Here is a 21,339-nt window from a genome sequence, read left to right on the forward strand (position 1 = left end):
CTAATGCACTTGATCTAATCACATATTTCAACAACATCGAATAAATAACAATTTTTATTGAGCGTATGAGGTGATTTTATTTCAGTAATTTTATTATTTTTGACTACAAGAAAAATTAACAAAAATAAACCGCAATTGCGTTTTCAAATATTGTGGCTAATTCTATTATCGCTTTAAGGAAAACTATAGTGTCTTGCAGCAGATATAAAAATCTTTAAAATTACTTACAATAAATTTTCCTTTCTATCTTCAAGACAACTATTAATCATGTAAGTTAAGATCTCCAGCTTAGGAGTTCAGAAGAGGTCGCCATTGTCTTTTCAGATGAATACTACTAATTTAATTACGCCGAATATCATCCCTTTGCGGTAATTTATTGAGGCTAATACAACAATGTACCGTTGCAACAGTAAATCTAAATTAAGAGTGAAGCCCTTTTTGTCAATTCAAAATGTCATTTTTGAAATTAGGTTGTAGCCTGCGTACTAAGCACGCTTAACGATTCAATTGTCTCATTTTCTTGTGAGGAATTGAAAGTAATAGCAACTCTTTAGATTGTAATGTACTGAGCGTGATTGTTTACGTCGTGACTTTGTTAATGTAACTACATTAAAAAAATTTTGATAATTTTACAGATGATTAAATCTCAAAATTTTTTATTTCCAAAGGAAGTAATTGTTTAAAAAATTACTTATTTTTTATTTAACTAGGACTACTTTGATAAATTAAAATTGTGAAATTCATAACGAGATTTTTTAATTCTCAATGTCAACTAGCATCAATATATTTTGTCTTACTTTTCCCACCATATTTTGCAACATATGTCATGGTGGAACTTGACGGGCAGTAGTGTTTATCTCTTTTTCGTAGACACCATATAGGTGAATCAACGTCACCCCAACAACTTAAGAAGAACAGATAGAACAAAGAGAAATTACGCCCATACTCAAAGCGGGATTCGAACCTGAGATTTTTTGACAAGTGGTCAGGGATGACCACTATACGGCCTAATATCAATATTAAAATCATAGATTTAAGATATAAAAAGGCACAAAGGATGCAAAAGAAGATATAATAGCAAAAACGACGGGAGAAACACATATGAACTTATAACTTCTGTCTTCTTCTAAAAATAATTCTTTTATAATGTCCATCATTTTCTTTTCTTTTATGCAAAGTTCCATTATTTAGGACGTAATTATTATATTAACTCGCTTATTCTGTACTTAACAAAACGTATTTATTATATTAGTTCACTATTCCTATATTATTAAAAAAAAAATTATTACATTAGTTCATCATTTCCATACTATTCAAAACGTGTTTATTACTTTAACGCACTATTCTTATCTTTTTCGAAACACAATTCTTATTAAGTTCGTATTTCTTATTTTCTTCTATATAATTTCTATTCAAAATAATTCTTCTGTATAATTTAAATTCTTCCATATTAATTTTTACGCTATTCCCATTTAAAAAGCATCGAAATTACCACAGGTTATTTCTATGCTTTTTTTTTATTTTTTTTTTTATACGAATTCTTATAACTCTCTCAGAGGATTTAATCTTCAAAAATAGTGCTTCTTATTTATATTATTTCCTCCTATTTTTATTTTCTCACAATTTTGTCTCACATTTTTTTTCAATCTGACGCAATTTTGTTTAATTTGGTTGCTTTAGGCATGTCAAATTCTTATGTGAAATTTAAAAATAAGGGAGGGGTAAAAATGAATAAAATTTAGTCACTGATCCAAAGGACCAGTAACTCAAAAGACGTTCACATTTTCACTGGGCCGTTTATATATATTTTTTTAATTAATATGGTGAATTTAAATGAAAAATGTCAATATTGAGAATGTTTAATGTTCAACATTTTGGTGATATATGCTAGTTTGAAACAAAAACACGAACCAAAAAAACCAAAACAAAAAACAGCTTATCTTCCCTTAACATCAGTTGCTAGTCCGGGTAACCTATGGTATTTTATATTCTAAGGTGGTTAGAGTAAAATATAACGGCCATGATCCATCAGACCACCGAACACTGAACAATAGTGTACCAAACATCTTAAAATAGTGCTGTCTTTCAGTACTGCCGTTGAAGTCCATTAATAACATATTCATATTTCATGAATCTTTTTCCGTTAGTTACAAATATTAGTTCTAAACAGTTTTAAAATAGACAAATAAAGAAAGCTTTATTCATTCAATTAGCTGAATAATAATTATAAATAAAACAATAAACCGTCATTCGTGAAATTTGACTAAAAGAACAGTGTTTTTTTTTCTTCGGAAACCGAAGAACACCGGATCTATCTTTTTTCTATCTCAGACAGTCCACTTTTAGTGAAAGAACTTATTCACATCTTCGAGAAAATTATTCTCGACCTTTCAGTGTTATTTTAGAATAAGACGTTTGAAAGGGAGAATAAAAACGAGTAATTTTTAAACAGTTGTTATTGAGCTGTTAATAATTGGCCATCCTATCTATGTCAATTACGTAAAGAAAAGGGGTTGATGACGTTAGTGAGAAGACCGTGGAGTTACGGCAGCTGCTCTGCGTTTTGCAGATCTTTCCTGTAGTTTATGGGCTTTGAAAGAAATATGGTTGTTTTGTTATGAGTGTTGCGTGGTTGTGAGTGGATCTTTCGAACATTTTGTTGTTGGTGAGTGTTATTTCGTTCGTTTAATTTGGATATTTCTGTCTTTGTAAGTATGAATTATTTTTAATATTCTATATCTGAAAAGACTATGGGAATTATGTACGAGGGGTTGTTTATCAATATCATGATTCTAAAAGAGTAAGGTGCAGGGAGCAGGATGCGTAGCGTTTTTAAAAAGTGCTTAAAGGTGCTTATTTTCATTGGGTGTTTTTAAAAAGTGCTTAATTTTCCCATGTCAAAAATGAGAATTTTTTCTATACGTTGTCAATTTTTTCTCTATATTCTTCAAAAGCGTGCTTTCACATTTTCCTATTCAACATTTTCACAATTTCAACCACAATGTATTTCAGTGTACCTACGGTCTGTGGCGTATGAAAGCTCAATTTCAAGCTTCATTTTCCGCCATCTGAAATTGAACCTAAAAATCTCTTGATCATTTTTCAATGGCTAATATAATCAAGAAAAGAGTTCTTTGTCAAAAACTAGTTATTTTAACATGATCATGAAAAGTCTTTGAAAATTATTTTGCATTTTGTTAATATACCTAGTACTTAAAAATATTTTTGAGCACTTGAAAAGTACTTAAAAAGTGCTTATTTTTTGTTGAAAGATTTGGCTACGCACCCTGGGGAGGGAAAGGGTAACAAAGGCTTAAGGCATCCAATTTGATCATTAAGGGGATTAAAACTTTACATTTTTTGCGATTATTTTTATTATGAAATGGAATTAACGCATAAATATTTCGCTATCTGTAATAATTTTTATTTATTTATACCTTAAATATATTTTCTTGTATTTTTAATTTGTTCTGATCAATGCACAGTACCTCCAAATACATGGCTAAATCTTATAAAGTGCTTTCAAAAAAATTTTTTTTAAAAATTTGTTATTATTACTGTTATGCATATATACATTTTCATTACTGCTTATTAGCTTATTATTATCATCAAAAATCTGCTTCGTCATGCTTGCAAAATGCACAATGTTAGGCAAATTATTAGGTCTAGTGCATCAAAAATATAAATATTGCCAGTCATCATTTATCATCAAAATTCGACTTCATCATGTTTTCAAAATACACAATATTAGATAAATTATTACCTCTTGTGCATCAAAAATCTAAATATTTGCCAGACATCATTGTTTATCATCTAAATTCCATTTCAACATGCATGCAAAATACACGTTAGGTAAATTGTTTGGTCTAGTGCATCAAAAAAATATTGCAAGCAGAAATCATTTGTGAGAGATCATTCAATGATATTGGAATAGCATTAGATCCGAATTTCGGAACTTAAAAACAAACTAACCAATAAAGTATACCCCGAGTGTGTGAGGCGGAGATCATTTCTAAAGGGAATGATAAACAAAAGCTTGTAGATATAAACAAAATATGAGGCTTGTAGTTCATGCTTAATTAAATATATCACTTTTGCTTGAAAACTCGTGCGAGGGTTAATTAATTTTTCAACTTCTTGGAAAAACAATGAATTTATAGAAGTTTACTAATATAGTTTCTATATTTAGTTTTATTGTTAGTTTTCATAAAACACGTTTTTTTTTTCATTGCTTTCGACAATCGTCTCTTAAGTCTTTTCACAAAACGTTTGTTTTATTTCGCAAGGATAAAAAGGTAGTGACGTTACTAAGAACTTTTGTTACATCAGCTGTGATGAAGCAAATAGATATTAAAGCTTCCGAATTTTTACTGCTTTAAAGACAAATTTCATTGCCATTGTCATTAAATATGCGGTTTTTCATGATAATCGTTGTTTTAGCTGACTTTGAATTTACTTGATTCGTGCGAACAAAGTGAATATTATGGGTATGTGTAATTTAAATCATTTTGGGTATGTGTAATTTAAAAATATTTTCACAAACGTTTTTTTTTTTATTATTATTTTTTCTTGAGGTATATTTAATGACTATATTTTAAGAATTTTCATAATCGATTTTTTTTTATTATTATTATGAACTTGCGATGTAAGATTTTTTTTAATTATGCGTGATTTTATAGATTAAATTTAGTAACCTTTTTTTTAAATAATTAACGTATACGTTGTTTAATCGATTGATTAGGAACTAAATTGAATGAACTTTTTTAACATATTTGAACTGTAATATGTTGTTTTTCAGAATTATGTTTTTTTTTAAATTATGAATTTTATTTTATTCATTAATTTAAATAACTCTATTAAGTAATTAAAGTTTTTAGATCAGGAGTTTTGCGTGAGCAACATAAATATCTCTCTAATAAGTTTTTTTTTAATTTCTTAAAGAAACTTATTTGATGTTTTGTTTGATTTGGTGTTTGATGATTTAATTTATNAAAAAAAAAAAAAAAAAAAAAAAAAAAAAAAAAAAAAACACCCTGCAATACTCAAAAAATGCTGTTTAACTGTTTGTCGCTGATGGGACACCTTTCTTCTTTTTATATATTTTTCTGACGCTCTAATTATAAACAAAAATATATATTGGTATTTTTTAATAGTGAAAAAAAACAGTCCAATAGTAAGTCTGTTAGATTATCGGAATTGTATTTGTACTAAAATTTAAAATCCAAAAAGAGTAGTTTGAAAAAAAAAATTATTCAAAAATTTATCAATAATCCAATTAAAGAAATTTCAATAATAAATAACAGTTTCTTTTACATCTAAATTACTTCAAATAAGTGTAAATTTGAAAAATTATTGTTTGGAAGTGAGCAGTGTTTGGAAAATTTTGTCTTTAAGGCAGAAAAAGTCGTCAGTGTATTATGCTGTATTTCATAACCATAAATTATTAAAAATGCTTAATTTAATTTTTTTAAAACTTATTTTGACCTAAATTAAAACAAAATACTGAAAAAAGTAACGAAAAATATATTTAATTAAATTGCATCAAAGGGTTAAATAATTGAACATCTTTGAGTTATTTTATCTCAGGAATTTACTTCTAAGCTTCATATTTTTAAGTAAAAATCACACTTTTTGTTGAAGGCTCAGTTCTAAGGAAGTAAAGTACTGAAGAAAAAAAATATATATATTTGTATGGCCTATGAAAAAGAGGGAATTATATTTATGGCGGAAAAAAAAGTTTTTCATTTAAAACAAACAAAAAAAATCGCATTTTCTTGTGATAAACAAATCCTTAAAATTATAAACAAATAAAAATTCTTATCTATTTTATTTATGGAAAATCATTTTTCACACTTTCTTTCTTTTATCGTGAAGATTCCTCACTCGGAAATGGAATGTTTATTTTGAAATTTCTCTCGTGATATGAAATATTCAGCTCAAGGTCGGTCAATGCGATTTCAGATATGTGTGTTCGTGTCCATTTATTTTGACACATAACATTGAAAGTTCTAATTAGAACTCATCCTTGTTGTTCTATTCCGGCGGATAAAATATTCCGACATCCTTCAACATCCTGCACATTAACTAGTCACCTCGAATAATGTTATTTACCTTATTTTTGAACGATAACAATACATTGACAGCAAGTCATGAGAAACGTATACATTTCAAATTTATTTTAAGATTGTTTTCTTCTTTTTTTTCTTCTGTTAGAATATTTTGGATTTTGCATTGTATGAACCCTACCGAAGACTACGCCAAATCTATATGAAGGCCACATTTGTGCTCAACTCTATTCCTGTACGAAAAAAAGAACATAAAATGAATCAATTTATATAAATTTTTGTCAATTTTGAATTAACAAATTTAACCTAAAAAGTTTTTGAACTAAATATTTCTCATCATCGCAATAAAAATTTAATAACTAATGTTTATTCTAAATTCAAAATTTAACGAATTTCTCTAAGCTTTTATTATGTTTATTACTTTGTATTAACGAGGCTTTTTCCTTTCTTTTTAAATTGTTTATTAACCAAAATTTGATAATACAACACACACTGATTCTATACACCCGTAATTAAGTGATACATTAAAAGCACGTAACTTTTAACCGTATTCTATTGGATATCTTAGTTATAGGTAGAAAAAAAAAGTTTCAAGTGTCCTATTTAAGGTCATTATTGCATCTTCTATACAATAATTTATGAGAATAAAAAAAACAGGAATAATCTTTTTTGCGTCTAAATTTACTCTTCATTTTTTGCTCCGAGGTTTAATGGTGATATATTTGAAAACCTAACGGAAATAAATTTGGTGGATGACCAATACAACCTGTAATTATAGTTGTTCTTTTTCCTCCTTCTTTGAGGAAATTGCATTAGTTCTAACAACTACTTACTGTCGATTCGAACAATATTTACACGCCGTAAATATCGTGATTTAGCCTGTGTTCAACACCCCCTCAACCATAGACTTTCGTTTAAAAAAATATTTAATTTTTTTCTTATGGCGTAAAAAAAATGTGCACTGTTTGGCTAGGTTGGCATGCTCACTCAAGTACAATTAATGACCTCATCCGATTGTACCACTAACATTTTCACAACCATGGGAAACTATGCCGCATCTTCTGGGAATACTCGCAATATCATCGTGTCATGACATTTGTGTCCCAGGCCTCCCCCTCAGATTGCAGACGATTATTATTACCTGTTGCGGACAGTCTGCCTCAAAGCGATATCGTGTTAGCAGCACATTTTTAGATTAGATACGGTTCGTTGCATTTTACATTATCTGGAATGCAAACGATTCTTTATTTTTGGTGGGTGGCAACGTGGATTTCAAAGATGATTTGTGCAAAAAATATTAACAGTGTTCTATTCCTCATGTATGCTACTGGGCTTGCTAGAACAGTGAGGTTGTTTTTACCTTCTGGCGTACAGTGATTTTGTTAATTTGTACTGCATAAAAAATTATTATAGATTTTGTTATCGGTACAGAAAAACGCTTATTAGAAGAATATGTTTTGTGAATTTACGAATGTATTTAAGAGACCTTAATCAAGACAAAACCTTGAAAGAGCATTAAAAAATAGAAAGAAATGTTGTTTCTGTGTATGAGATGTTGCTATGTGTTACATTAAGGGTTGCTTAACCATGGCACATAGACAAATTCAAGTGGTACTCCAGTGTTCAGATATTGCATGAAACCAATATTTCATGACTCAGGGTTGCCTGCCACTGAGGTGACCTAGGTTTAAACAAGGCTGATTAATACGAATTCTGCTCCCGACTTGCACGAACCACAGTGCTGACGTAAAATATCCATAGTAGTAGTAGTTAGACGGATCATGGGTTAGAATCCCCTTGCTGACGTGCTAACCTTGTGAGATTTTCGTGGTTTTCCTCTTCATGTGACGCAAGTGCAAGTTAGTTCGATCATAAAAGTCTTCCGCGAAGGCTAGTTCGCCCCAGTGCTAGACCCAGGAGTTTTGTTGTTTTCTGGGGCTGAGTTCAAAATAACAAGGCTACGGAGGTGAACATTGATAGTCTGAAAAGTCGACTGTTGAATGCCGGTTATAGAATAAAATAGATTCGTTTTGTCGAGCTAACCTTAGGAACCTAAATGCTGGTTTACTTTATTATACTCTTGTCACTGGTCAAATTTATAATCTTCCTTTTTTAATGAGGTGATCCTTGTTCGAATCACTGTGATTGCTGGTGGATTCGTATTCGCATTCTGGCTCATCCGACTACTGTGCTACCTCCAGTGATAAACCGATCATGGGTTCAATCCACCTTGCCGTTGGGATAACCGTGAGCGGATTTCAGTTTTTCTTACCATGTGTCGTCTATGTAAGTTGGTGTCACGCTCAAGAATTTTTCTATGAACGTGTGTTAGTATAACGACTTGATCCGGGAGTTACCTTGTCTTCTAGGTTTGGTTCAAAATGCAAGTTGAGCAATGGAAGACATAAATCCAGTATGGGTCTGCTGTTTACCGCTGGTTATCTAGATAAAAATTTTCGCTGAAGTTCAAAATAATCTTCCGATCTTAATGTCGAATCGTGCTTTTTCGTGTCTCGTGAATTATCGCGCTGTTCAATCATTGCTGATCGTTTTCCTTTGGGAGAAGGCAAAAATATTACGCAAAGGTCTGGTATGCGCTACTCGTGTTGCAAGTCCCCACAACCGCTTTGTTGCCTTTCTGAAGTTCGAAGGACATCAATAGCTCAAAACAATACCCCTAACTTACCTAAGAGTGTTCTTTGGATCTTTTACGTGCCGCCACATTAACAGCACGAAGGGTGTATTTTTTTCGAATTACGAGATCCATGTTCGTGAACTATGAACAATACATTGTAATTTACGATTTCTCGCTGTCGCAGTGTTTTGCTCCATTAGAAGTGCTGGTCTCAATTCCATTAAAGCACTTTTCCAGGTAGCCGTTTTAAAACTCTTTTATTGCTTTCTTTCAGACGAAAGCGTTTAACTTAAATTTTAAAATTAGTCTAACATACCGCTGTCTTTTTAAAGTTCATTTTTGTAGCATTTTAATGTAGATGTGTAGATATTTATGCTTGTTTTTTATGATAAGAAAATAAATTAATTATTTTACTTTTATACGGACTAAACTAATTAAACGGAAGACAATAGGGGGAAAGAGATTCATATTCGGATTGGGGACACATTATGTTACAATCATCAGGATATGCTGATTTAGAATCATATGTGCTGATTTTATGCAGTGTTGTGTATATCCATATACGTGAATCATATGTGCTGATTTTCATACAGTCTTGTTATATCCTTTATCATCTTCCGGAGAATTAATCCTCGCAAATATGGGTTCAACGTGCTCGAAGCACTTAAGAACTTTTTTTCTTACTTTTCCTTCAATTTTTTTAAAGATTTTAAACTTTTTTTAAAAAAAAAATCGCCAACTAAGCGACATTTTCCACCGAGAAGAAAATTATCAAAATCACTGTCGTATTCTCAGGTTTTGCAAATTTTTATGAGCCTAGATAGTGCAGCATTGGAGGAAGTTTTAGTATATTAAAAAATTAAGCCTCAGATGCTTTTTATTTTTACTAAACTGTGGCTATTTTCCATATTGACGTTTTGCTCTATTTTCAGAATAAACATAGATAGTGCAGGTTGAGAGGCTAAACTTGACCTAACAATCGTGGGTAACTGTTGCAAACTCACAGCAGTTAGGAAAATAGAATATTATTCGAAAAAAAAAACAAAAATTCATATGACGTTGAAGCCTTTGTAAAACAGGCTTAATATTCCTAATTGAATCGTTCTCTTAAGTTTTTTTAGTGAATAACAAATTGTTGTTAAAAGCGAAATATCGATTTAGGAGGTAGGATATCTTTAAGTTTTATTTACTAGTTAGATTAATTATTTTTCTTTGTAGACCATTAATATTACTATTAATAGACATTTCTCCAAAACATATTAACTCTTATTTTTAAATTTCTTTTCCTGTAATCTAATGTTGGAATGAGTTATTGTTCTGGATGTGGTTTTTCGTCCTTGCTCTTTTCCTTGATCTTCAACGACTTCTCGCTTTAAGAGATAAACTGAAAAAGGAGTGTAGGTCCGCTCTATTCCCCATTGTTTTGATTGATTCTGACATCCAAAATGGCCAAGGAGAAATTTTTGTGGTCATCCCCCTTTTTTATTACAATGCTGAAAAGAATTTAAGGGGCGGAAAAAAAAGTCCACCCTTTTTCCCTTAATGCGAGATTGCTCTGTCCCATGTAATGGTCTTCATACTCATCTACATCCTTTATTGTATGAATGTATTCCAAGTTTTGTTCTACCATTCTAAGACCTCCTGTCCATGTCGATGTGAGGCACTCTTAAACTAGGTAATGTGTAGTTTATTCTATTTTTTTCTTTTTACATTTGGAGAGTTTAGGGTAATATAATAATAATGAGCCATATTTTCTTTTTAAACATAGCATTTGGAAATCAAGCTGTTTATTGTTTATTACTTTATGCTTTTTTGGAATACCTGAAAACGAAGAAACAAATTGTATTGTGTATTAAACGATCTTAGTTTTTACTAAAATGGTTTTTAAAAACGTTCACCGGATTATTTTTAATGTAACTTATCCTTTTATTACCAGAATCTTTTCAATTATTTTTTTATAATTAAATTTTATGACTAGAATCCTAGCATCAAAATTACTTGGGCACTCATTGAACCAATGTTTACTGTTCAATAAGGATGAAAGGGCCGTTATTTTCTGATATTGGCTCTTTATAGAATTGCCCGATTAACCCGATATTTTACAGCTACTTTACAATCAATATTGGCTTTATATACCATTGTCAGATTTACACGATATTTTATATTCATTATTCAGCCATTATAGGCCCTATATAGTACCACTATTAAAAAAACGAGACATCCCAATATTGGTCCCTCGGTACATGTTCATATAGGACTCATTTTGAGCCAATTTTGAACCCAATTATAACCAAATTTGGTTTGAACCAAATGCCAAATGAGGCCAGGGTAAAATTTTTGCGAAGGAAATTATTAAATTAAACGTACTTGTTAACATAAGAAAAAATTAACTCTGTAAAATATATTTGACTGTTGTTTGTTTTCGATCTATTCTCATCCGTCAGCGATCTGAAAATTGCGCAAGTTGAAACCTTGGGCAATACACACCTTACACCCAATTGATCAACAACTGGCAAAAAAATATTTCCGTTATTTTGATTCTCTTGTTCATAATTATTATAATTGTTAAGAAAAATGTCAATTCCATTTCCGAATTCCATTCGAAATCAGCTGAATCCATTTTTCCCCAAGAGTATTAAAGAACAATTTAGATGTCTATCTTTAAAAAGCACATCGAATCTTGAAAAATAAATCTTTAAAAAAAGAAATTTCTACGCAAATAAAAACAAAGTCGTGAGATTTTCTGATGTAAAAATGAGTTATTTAAAAGAGAAATCCAAATATTTTGGTGATCAAAGACCCATTTTACTGTCACTAAAATTACCCACATCGCTGCGCAAATGGCTGCTTTAAACAATGTTGTGGGATGTGGGTGGAATGGCGAAATTTTGTGAATTTGGCGTGGAAAAAAATTTTGAAGAAAATAAGTATTTTACGCTACGCTCTTTGATTCTGTGACGCTTCGCTGTAGCGTAACGTCAACGTCCGCTTCCTAATTGAGGCATGTTTATTGTCTATGCAAGAAGATTAAAATGAAAACAGTAAATTGGAAGCTAAAAAGTTTTAATGATTAATTTTTTTTTTCATTTGTAAACTGCGAAAACAGATGGGCAATTTAAAAGTTCCATATAATAAATAATGCGAGTGCTTTACATTTTTGATAAAAACGTTACTTTTTGGATAATTGAACCAAGAACATACTTTATTTTATTAAAGTTTTTTTTTCGCCGAAAAAGAATTGCGAATTTAATAATACTCAAATTTTTCCCTCATTCAAAATTTTTTTTACGAAACAACCGGAAAAAAAAAAGTATAACCTAAAATCGAAGATAGTGCTGACCTAGAGGTTTTAGATTTCTTAGAACGTTTATTGATTTCTGCGTATACAGTTTAATAAGTCGATTTAAAAGAATAGATTTCAATGCACCTGTTGCGATTTCCTTACATTTATAACAGGTGATTTTAAAGGAAAAGAAGAAGAAAAAATTACCCCGTATCATATTTTTATGCACCTGCTTTCCGGTCTAAAAATCTAAATAGAGTATAGAAAAATAATTAAACTGCTTGATCTTTCACACTCTTGCATTGTCATGTAACTTCAGTATTTATTTTTTTTCTCTCTCTCGATTGGTCTATTCTTTTAAGGTGTTTTTTGAATAAAAAATAAAACAATTTTAAGTCTAATTTTATTTTATTCTGTAACTGGTGTTGAACAGCTGATCTAATTCTGAGTTCACGACTATCAGTGTTCAATTCCGTGATCTTGTAAGTTTGAACCTTACCCAAAAGACAAGAACCACTGGATCAAGCATTAAGACAAACTAGCCTTCGTGAAGCACTTGTTAATGGAAATAACCAGTTTTTGCGTTACGTGGAGAGGAAAACTACGAAAATCACCGACGTCAGCGAAATTCCAACCTATGATCTATCTACCTCTAAATGAAATTTTACCTCAGCACTATGGTCGGTGCGAGACGGGAACAGAATTCGTCTCAACTAGCCAACGCTGGGATTCGAATCTGGGTCAACTCTTTGGAAGGCAAATGATCTATGTCCTGTGCCACTGCGGCTCCGAAGTATAATTGGAAACTACTTAAACTATATTGATTAGAAGATTTAACTAATCTACATGATACAAAAATTTAATATGATTAAAAAGAATCGCTAATTTGACTAGATTTAGGAAGCTGAAAATCATTAAAATTAATTAATTCTAAATTTGTGCATATTTTATAAGACAAAACAATTAGTGGAGTAACTTTAAAAAAATAGAAAATTAATTAATCTCTTTTTATTTCCTCAAAGCATTGACTTTTTTTTTCTTTTCATTTCGATATTTTGTGCAAATTTTATTACTATAGACCAGTGATTCTCAACCACTGTGCCGCGGCACTTTTGTGTGCCGCCAAATTCTTAAAATGTGCCGCCAAATATTAAAAATGATACTATAAAAATTATAAGGCTTTTTTTTTATTATGAGTGAAGTTTAAATTAAAGAAAGTGTATACGTATATATACTTTTTATAATTTTTCCACGCTTTAACCGCGTGAACATCTTTGTCGGCGATTGTATTGTCTCTGACAATCTTAAAATAAGATGGAAATGTTTAAATTGTATATGACACAAAATTTTAAAAAATGTTGTAAGAGCTATTCATTAAAGTAAGCTATGCAATTAATAAACAAATTAACAAAGGATAACTGAAAAAACAAATATATAAAAAGCAAATTAACAAAGGATAGCAAACAAAAATTAAGCTAACAATTAATAATTAGCAAAAAAAAACTAGTTAACAAGAAATCACAAAAAAATAACAGTTAATAATTATAGAAAACAAGCTAACAATTAATAAGTAGCAAAAAAATAAATAACTGTTACTAACTAATAAAAAATTTGTCGAAATAAATAATCAATCCCTTAATAAATGTGCTTTTGTAGTACATATTATTTTATTTCACATTCAAAATTATTATCACAAACTATTTGACTCAGTGTAAAAAAGGTAATTAAACAACTTTTAATCTAATTTTTTTCATTGTGTGCCGTCAAATTTCGAAATCATTAAAAGTGTTGCCGCAACAAAAAAAAGGTTGAGAATCACTGCTATAGACACTGGCTAGAGATGAACTAAATTGTGTCTTACAGTCATGAATAACTGTTACAAACTCAAAACAGTAATGAAAAATAGCTTATTATTCGCTAAAAGACTTTTTTTAATAAGCCTTAACATTGCTCTAGTGTAGATCTCTAAACAAATGATACATAATAATTGAATATCTCAGAAAACTTCTGTTCTACATTGAATAATAATATAGTGCAAATTTTCTGTGACCATAATTAAATTGAACAATGTTATCGTCGAAATAATTTATTTCCACGGATAATGTGGTTCAATTTAACACACCGTTTTTAGGTGACAGCACACTTGAACGATATAATAGATCGACAGGCTCCAAAATGATTTATTACATATGCTGTGTTTCATGGATTTAGATTACGTCACTCAATATTTACGCTTTGTTTATTATTATATTGTCTATCTATTTAGCAGTCACTGGATTGTGAGCGGAAAAACGAAGACATAATTTTTTAATAATCTTAAACATTTTTATTCGATTTTTTTTTAAAAATTAGTTTTAGAGACAATTGGGTACTGGCACATCAGGAAGATCACGGATACCCACACATGTGACCTATGATATCGGCTCTCTATGATACCGGCCTACTCTTTTTTTTTTCTTCCCCTCCTCCTCATCCCCTCCTCCAAATTTGACATTTTTTCAATTGTGATTTTTTTTCTCTTAGTTTTTTATTTATTTTTTATTCTTTTATTTATTTATTTATTTTTTCTCCCGGAAATGTAACTCTAAAAAGAAAAAAAAATCACATTTAGAAAAATTTCAAATTTGAACTTTCTTTTTCTTCATCGTCATAATTCGTTTCTTCATCTTCATAATTCCCAATTTGAATTTTTTTCAATTGTGATTTTTTTTAAAAATTTATTTGCATCAAGAAAAATGAAAAATAAGAGGATTTTAACCTCTCCACCTGCTTTCTAAGCAAAAATAAGCTAATCACAAACCCCCTCTACCCATTATGTGCTTACGTAATATCTGAACAACTGCATAACACAATAAAGAAAATAACTATTTTTAGTTTTAAAACCTTATTTTTTTCAAAAATAACAAGAGTTGTTTGTTTTGGTTATGGAGTGGACTGGGAACCCTGAAAAGGTAGTATCGGGTCTGTGTGGGGCCCATTTCCCCGCAACTGACCTTATCTTAAATACAAGGCTCCAACAAACTTTATATTTATTATTTTATTTGTTATCCAAGCAGCAGTCGCGTGGCACATTCTTTATCACCATTCTTTCTTTGTCCATCTATCCAACATCTGCTCTCTGCAAAATATCCTCCCCCCCCCCTCTAAAAATGAAGGTGGGCCCCTTAATAATCATCGAAATCAAGAAAACCAGAAGTCCTTTTTCTTTCTTCAAAACCTGTGCTCGTGCCTCGTTCTACACCAGGGGTCGCCAAACTTTTTTGATCATCGACCCCTATATAATTTTTCGAAATCTCCATCGACCCCCCACAAAAGTAATTTTCTGTTAATTAAAATAAAACTCTATTAGATACTGTGTTTGAACATTTATTTTATGATTTTAAACATTTATTAAAGTAATAGTACATTGTGTAACAATAGTTTTATGAAAAATATATTAACATTGAAATTTAAATATCTTATTATTAAATAATAAGTAATTATGCATAAATAGATATACTAAGTAAAGTAACTAAAAATTTACTGCTTCTTGATCAATGAGATGGGTGTGCCTGGTGTTTTTTGCAAGGTTCGCTATATTGGGTTCAAAATCGGTCAATTTTAATTTTCGTCAAAAATGGTCAATTTTGCAATTTTCGTAAAAAAATACAAAGTGTGCTATAGTTTTGTCGCAGTCTGTACTAATCCATATTATTAATGCTTACCTTCTTTTTATTAATGCTATTATTAATGCTTACCGTATTATTAATGCTTACCTTCTTTTAATCCATATTATTAATCCATATTATTAATGCTTACCTTCTTTTTTGGGCATTGATAATTAAAATTGATATCTAAACCAAACGAATGGTTTTATCGAAACAATAATTATCCAAAACTATAAAAGTTTTAATAATGACACAGATGATGATTTAATAATGCAAATATTCAACGCAGTTTGCAAAGATAGCTGAAACTGCGTATGATATTTGCATTTGTAACGTCAATGCTCGTCACACGTGACATTTGGACAAACGCACATATGCATGACTTATAAACTGCGCTGTGTTCGTGCCACTGCGCGGTGGTACGTAAATACTTGTTTCACCCCAATAAATATACGTTTATTAATTTATGTTTTATAAAGAAACTGATATTGAGTCAATTATAAAAAAAATTCACAAATTTTACATTCTTATTTTGGTATGTATGATTTGCTTATTGAGAACTGTTTTTTCTTTCGACCCACAATCGACCCTTCCGATTCGGATCGACCCCCATTCGCCCCCCTGTCTCAGATCGACCCCCGCTTTTGTTAAATAGACCCCTTGGGGTCTATATAGACCACTTTGGCGACCTCTGTTCTACACCCTCCCACTGCACGATCCCCCTCCTCCGCCGTATCCTTTTAGCTCTTGAGGCAGATGTTCGGATGCTGAAGGTCGATCCTTCAGTTTTATCCTACTACCATTGAAGACTTGTTGATCTTCAATGCACGTCGCCGCGATTTGAGGCAAGCAGGTATTTTCAATTTTCCGGGTACGATTTGTTCCCCTCTCGGCTCAGTCTCTAATGATCTGAGATGAATCGCAGTTCATTCTGAGCTGAAATTTTAAGCAATAAAATTTAAAAAAAATATATAAATAAAATCTAAATATTTTTCGTTTTGCAATTATTATCTATGTGCAATTTTTTTCCTTTTTTTTTAGGCTTATTTGGAGAAAAGGTTGAGTCACGTTTTTGGAAAAATTGAGATTTCACCGAAATAAATCTTATTTTACTCCTATTTAGCTATACATTTATTTCACCGATTCCTTACATTTCGCAGAGTTTGGTGGATGAAGGTACTAAGTGACAAAAATTTCGCAGATTCCAGTAAATGAAAAGTACTAAGTAACAAAATTTCGCAGATTTCAGTGGATGAAGGTACTAAGTGACAAAATTTCGCAGATCGCAGTCTATAAAAGTACCATGTGACATACATTTCGTAAAGTTTCTGTGTATAAAGGTACTAAATGACACTCTTTCAAATGGCAAAAGACAGCCGACCCTTAACATTGTTTTTCCAAAATCTGTCGCCAAGGAAAATAAAAAAGCCACAGATGTAGTACTTTTCACTCGAAGCAATTATTTTACTAACTAATACACTGTTTTATATAACTAAAAAAAATATAAAGATATTTTTTTGCTCGTAGTTCGAGAGTCGGAAAAATTATACATGAAAAAGAAAACCGGTGTCCAGTCTGCGTCAAAAGGTTCAAGGAAGAAATTGGTTTCTAAATGAAACAGACGATGATAAATAACAATAAGTATAACGAAAATAAAATAAGTCTGTATTCTCGTCAATAAACAAGTACCATGGAAGATGGTACTTGTTTATTGTACTAAACGATTGTCTTCGCTTCTATATATATATTTTATTTCTTATGTTATTATAGAAATGTTTCCCTAATAAAAATGCGTTTCTATTTTTTTCCACCTTTTTTCTGTTACTTCTCCCTTATTATATAATTTGATTTATCTCTCTCGCAAATTTTTTTTAAAACATTGAACTGATATCCTTTTTTCTGCAATATTAAAAAAAATTGTTTTTATTTTTTCAAAAAAAAAAAAATGATAACAATAATACATAAATAATGAAACATTCGCCCGATTTTAAATACATGTATGAGAGAGAACTTTTTATCTTTTGTCGAATTTTTGGAAACAGAATGAGCTAGCTCTCCTGAGACCATGTGGCGCTTCGACTTGATTACCTGCTTATGGAGAATTGATATTGATTGAATCTCTTTGTTAGAATTGAGTGATTTACACACGTCAGGGGGTTTTCGAAATCGCTGGGCAATTAACTGACCGTGTGAGAGTGTAACAACTCGTCCTAAACAATTAATGAATCCATCCGCTTAAAATGGGGGCAAATGAACTTAAGTCGGGGGTATCGCATGAGTGATGACCCACGTCCATTTCACCATGAAATATCCAACACTTTGTTGCTGTTATTAAACTCTCTGAAATTAAGTCATTTTCAAAGGTTTAACATTTTCAACGAACTAATTTTTTTTTATTTTAACCGACGTTTATCTTTTCAATTATTTTTGCAATTGCTCAAGTTTAAGGGCAGTTTTTATTTTATTTATTCATTTTTAATGGTGCTAACAAAATATAGGTATTTTATTTTATGACCGTCCAGGGCTCTGTTCAGAAGAAATTTGGGTCCGTTAACGGATCCCCTTCACAAAATATCTTTTCATAAAAACGGATCCTTCGCAAAATATTTTAACTTAAAAAATTTTCTGAAGGGTCCGTTTTTATCTTTTAATCGGACCCTTCACAAATTTGTTTATCTTCATTATTGTTTTGTTAATCCAATAAACCCTTCCCAGGAAGGGGAGGGGGAGAAAGACAGATGTAAACGAACTAAATTTTGTCTTCGGCAGACGCTTCTTCCTTTATTCGCCCGAAATAAATATTCTGCGTTCAGCAGTATAGGCTAAATACCAAATATTTATATCTTGCATCGCTAAATTAGTAGCTGCAATTGCTGTTTATTTTTTAAAGTTTAATTTTTTTAAATTATATATTTACAGTGTTGAGCATAATCTTGTATGTCTTTGCAATTTAAAAACTCCTTGAAAAAGTTTTTTGCAATAACGGACCCTATTTGCACAAATTCACAAAAGCGGACCCTAGTTGAAAGAATGTGACTTAACGCTTATTTTATATTCACAAACTACGAGTAATTTTTTCACAATTTTACAAAAACGGACCTTTCACAAAATGTCTGGACAGACCCCTGCCGTCGTTGAGCAACCGACCCAATTTTCGGGTTTACGACTACTATTATTAAACTCCGTAACCTTGCAATTTTAAACCCAATCCAGAAGACAAGGGATCTCCTAGATCAAGTGGTGGGAGAAATTTGCCTTAGGGGGGACTTTTTGACGGAACTAACGTTTGCGTTACATGTAAAAGAAAACCTCCCACGGTTAGGCTGATGGCAAGGGGACTCTAACCTATGATCCGTCAACCCATGAGGTTATTTTTTACGTCAGCACTGTGATCGGTGTGAGCCGGGTGCGGAATTCGTATCGACCAGCCATTGTTGGGATTCGAACCCGGTTCACCTCATTGGAAAGTAAAGTATGGCAGCTACCAAACGAAAATGTAAATGAAGGAAGGCAGAAATATAAAGCAAAGGTATATAAACCTTTTCTTAAATGTTTAGATCCATTCTCTTTATTTTTACTTTAAATGTAAAAGTATTGTGTTATTCTTCGATGACAGCGATTCACTTAAACTAAGAATGATTACTTTCAATTTAACAAAGAAGAACATCTCAATCTATTTATTTCTTCCAGTTTTATTTCTTCCAGTTTTATTTCTTTGTATATGCGTGTATTTTTTTTTAATATTTTATTTTTAATATATTCTTTTGTTTATTTACATTTCAAGACTTGTTTTGGAAAGTCACCGTTTCAATCATTTAAAAAATGTATCTGGCGTGGACCTTTCTTGACCTCAAAAGAAACCAGCTGCTGCTTTCTAAGTTCTGCCTTGCTCGGCTTTTTAATATCTTTTATGCCCTGAGGCTAAGAACTTGTGCCCTGGCTTTTAATACGAAATAAAGCAAAATAAAAATTCTAGCAGACGACGTACGGACACCTGGCGTGCCGCCTGACGCGTGCTGCACTACACCCCTCCTGAAGTGCTGCTTGCACAAGGATATAGGCAGGTGGTAAAGCCAAAGAATGCCTGTTGCGAACTTTCGATTTACCTGTTTTTATTCATCATTAGATGTTACTCGATTTTCTAAATTACGCAAAGGACTGTCATCAAAGTATGAATTAATATCGTTGGGAAAGATAAAAATAATAATGAAATAGAAAATTGTAAGTATTTGTTCTTTGTTATGATCACATCAACAACAACAAAAAATATTTTGCACGAAAAAGGAAAAAAAAGAATTTTTCCTTTGTTTAATTTCATTTAACTTAAGAACAAAGTTTGCAATATTAGAAATATGTGGCACTAAAAAAAATCGCTTAATGATTATTTTGCCCTGTAAAAAATATATTTTGCACTATAAATACTTCCCATTTATAGGATGCAGATGCTAAATTATGCGATTATTGTAATTATTTGAAATAGAATAAAAATGGGTTGCTACTTTCAGGAAAATATGTCATGCGTTTTAGTTTAATACTGTGGCAAATTCAACATGGCGAGTCGTGGTGGCTCAGAGGATAAAGCGCTCGCCTCCCAATGAGGTTAACCGGATTCGAATCCCAGCTATGGCTAGTCGATACAAATTCTGCACCCGGCTCGCACCGACCACAGTGCTGACGTAAAATACCCTCAGTGGTAGACTGATCATGTGTTAGTCCCCGTCAGTCTAACCGTGAAAGGTTTTTGTGCTTTTAATCTCCAAGTAACACAAATCCCGGCTAGCTCCATCAAAAAGTCCTCTTCGAAGGCAAGGTTTCTCCCAATACTTGATCTTGGAGTTCCCTTGTCTTCTGGATTGAGTTCAAAATTAGAAAGCAGCGTCGTTTAACATTGGTAGCCGTAAACTCAAAATTGAGTCGGCTGTTCAACGGTGGTTATAAGATATAAAATAAATTTCAGCTTGTCAGGCATCTGATACGAATATTTGGCACTAAAAGTCTGATGTTTTGCACTTCGTGCAACGTAAATTTGAATTTAAACTTGCTGCACTCCGAATATTTGACACTTAAAAATTTTATACTTTACCAGAGACTCCAACTATTTGAGGGTGTTTCGAATTTTTTTTTTTTTTTTTCTCTGATAGTGAACTAAAGCATTCTTTTTGAAACCAACAGATCTTTTAACAAAAAGTTATTAAAATTTAAGATCGTAAGCATTCGTTTATATGACTTTATATGAATATGTTTAAATTTTTCTTGCGTAGTGATGGGCGAAATTATCATAATTCTTATTTATTAAAATATAAGTACGTTACCCTTGCTAGCTCTAGGAAAAATGTTTTCTGAATTATGGAGAATCTTTAAGTAGTTGAATACAGCATAACTCTAGGTGTCACTTAAATTTTAGTTGGAATGTTTTTTAATATAAATTATATAACGCTTTTCAAAGTATATTTGAGTTAAAAATAATTATATGTTTAAGTAGCTTGTTATCGTTACCTCCTATCTTTTCTGCCTGATAACAAAACTCCCCTTTTTCCATTACCACCCACCTCGAGATTTCTGAGAGAGATGGACACCCCTTTAATGATACATGACTTCTTCTCCTCCTCCTTCTGTTCGATAGTTTTCTGCTGCACACGTGTGAACGTCCCTCCAAAATGCACAATATGTTCCCCTTTCTGTTCTAATCTTCCCCATATGTCTCCAAGT

The 21,339-nt window shown here is 31.4% G+C and overlaps 1 protein-coding gene across 8 annotated transcripts in view; it reads left to right on the forward strand.

Moving 5' to 3' along the window:
• The window catches only part of LOC110281931 (Brefeldin-resistant Arf-GEF family protein schizo), a 220,295-nt gene that overhangs the window by 176,160 nt on the left and 22,796 nt on the right, over positions 1-21,339 (forward strand). For 2 of the 8 annotated variants that reach the window (XM_071180704.1, XM_071180705.1), the window contains exon 1: positions 2,585-2,708. The exons of the other annotated variants lie outside the window; for them this stretch is intronic. The gene's annotated coding sequence lies outside the window, so the exon portion shown is untranslated. Of the gene's footprint in view, positions 1-2,584; positions 2,709-21,339 lie in introns of those variants that run through there. 8 annotated transcript variants of the gene reach the window in all.

The sequence above is a fragment of the Parasteatoda tepidariorum genome, chromosome 5 (genome assembly GCF_043381705.1).
Source record: "Parasteatoda tepidariorum isolate YZ-2023 chromosome 5, CAS_Ptep_4.0, whole genome shotgun sequence".
In the NCBI taxonomy this organism is placed as follows: domain Eukaryota; kingdom Metazoa; phylum Arthropoda; class Arachnida; order Araneae; family Theridiidae; genus Parasteatoda; species Parasteatoda tepidariorum.